Source organism: Penaeus monodon, chromosome 3 (assembly GCF_015228065.2).
Source record: "Penaeus monodon isolate SGIC_2016 chromosome 3, NSTDA_Pmon_1, whole genome shotgun sequence".
NCBI lineage: Eukaryota > Metazoa > Arthropoda > Malacostraca > Decapoda > Penaeidae > Penaeus > Penaeus monodon.
The window spans coordinates 43467094-43469593 of record NC_051388.1 but is presented as its reverse complement, the minus strand read 5'-3'; positions in this window follow the sequence as shown (position 1 = coordinate 43469593).

Genomic DNA, 2500 nt, shown 5'->3' with positions numbered 1-2500 from the left:
GCAGAAGCACACCAAAGGATTGCCCTGCATGAAACAATGAGAAGGACAACGACAACGAAGACACCGTCACCATCGTGAAGAGAGGCGTTAGGTGCGGAGCGCAAGGTGTGACGGCCTGGCACCGTAACTGCCCCCACATGCCCCCCCCCCTTCCCCGACCGTACCCATCGACCGCAGAGAGGCGATGCCCAGCCCAAGTGGCGCGTAACATCACTAACCCACAGGAATTCCCGCATCTGTCAGAGTGATTTCCCATCCCAAGAAACAGTGCCACAGAAGTAATCAATGGTGGAAAAATCAAGGAAATGGCTGAGAAAATAAGAAGCCTCAGGCAAGATCTTGCTAAAATGAAAAAAAAAAAAAGTTAATGGAAAGAACAAATTATAGTGTAGACGGAAAATATGCTTCCTAATGATATTATTGACGCTGGAAATGCTGTGAGGTACCATCGACGAATCAGGTGACTACAGTGAAAATAACGCCGACGAAGATGAACTGTGGGAAAACACATGGATTATACACATAATATCAATATGAGGAAAATGCGCAGAATCTGTGCAAATAAACAAGATGCAATACAGATATGCTATACAAGAAATATGCAGACTAAAGGGCTTCATCAAACACAGATTTGACCGGTGTGATGGGGGACAAGAAAACAATTACTGGAATATACGTAGTGTCAACCGTAGAATTAATGACTCGCTTTACTGTATTCATAACAACAATGTTGACGTTATCTGTTTACAAGAGCCGTTAACATCAACTTCTAAAATAATAAACGCCCCTAGAATTAGAGGATACTACTCCCAAACGAAAACAGGAATGACAGGCCTATTGACTTATGTCATTGACACATACCGCATCAGCTTCTGCAGAAGTCTGATAATGTACAATATCAGCATTTACATATTCGAACATTTGGGTTTTTCTCCCTGTACAATGTGTAGAAGGTTTCAAACTGATTCACTGCCCAACTTTCAGAATCACATCAAATATGCATGGGAGATTTTGATGTTAGACATACATTTGAAGTCATGTAATGAAAATGGCGAAGAGTTCTGACATTTTGTGAACAATAGATCTATGACCGTATACTAATACAGACGGGCAAATTCACGGGGCGAGAGGCAGGCTAGATTACATAATAGGAAGAGATCTTGTGCATGAACACGTCAGAAGCATGCTTGCAACAGAGCTAATCTGTTGATAATAGTGAATCTGCAAAAACAAACAGGCTTAAATTTTTATTCTTCCTTACACTGAGCACTACTTTAAATATCGTATTTTTGACTGTATAACGATTACATAGTAACGAGTGTCGATAAATTCTCCATGGACATGACGAAAGTGGTCACTGATTAGTACAACACCTGGGTTTGTCCAAAACCTTAAAGAGCAACAACTCACAACGCTCCAAACAACCTAAGTGGGTCGGTGACCCTACACTATTAAGGAACAAAAACGAGTTCAGGAACTTTTTGATATCTACAAGCAGGACAATACCCGTGACAACCTATTCGGTTTCTTATGGCTAACAAAAAACTACGGGAAATAAAAATCATATCAGAAATGAACACTAAACAGTTCCTACAAAACATTAACAGCACCTTAATGTCTGAGGTCTGGAAAAAAATACTCGACTCTCAGGCAAACTAGTTTACACCCTGGAGTTCCATAGTCCTGTTGCACAAGCAGATATGCTCCTTAGTCAATGGGCTGGAGCGTCCAAACTGAGCTCACTTCCCACACATATTCAGAATAACTTTAGTCAGTCTAAAATGGCACGCAAATTTGCCATTGAGATCGGATGTTCTGATAACGACCCTTCAGACTTTCCTGAGATTACTGAATGGGAAATGAACAATGCACTAATCAAAGGAAAAGCGTCCGCTCCAGGTGAGGATGGAATACCTATAGTGTCCTCCGCCTTATACCTCAGGTACCTGGTAATCCCCTTCTGCACCTGTACAGGTGAAGTTTGTCACAAGGTATTCTGCCTGGCCCCTGGACGCGCAGTCTAATCATCCCTATACCGAAACCAAACACTGATAAATACCGCTCATTTTCACTAACCTCATCTGTATACAAAGTTCTAGAAAGGATAATACTGAACAGACTCAGGTACAGGTTACAAGGTAAATTATCTCACAGACTGTACGGATTTTTATCGGGACCGTAGCACCCAACATTGCTTTGCAGAGTACTTTTCAAGCTCTAACCCAGGGAAGCACACTGTTTTTTACCTTAAATAAGCTTTTGACATTGCAAATAGAGATGTTATCATAGAAAAATTAGCAAGCTTTGGTATCAGGGGTAAATTACTAACTGGATTAGGATGCATCTTTCGAACAGATCTGCATGCGTCTTGTTCAGGGGAGTGAGAAGTTCCACTTCACTATCTTTCGAACTTGGGACGACACAGGGAGGAGTTCTCAGCCCTATACTGTTCAGTGTCCTCATGCACAACATGGGCTCATGAATGTGGAATAGTCATTTC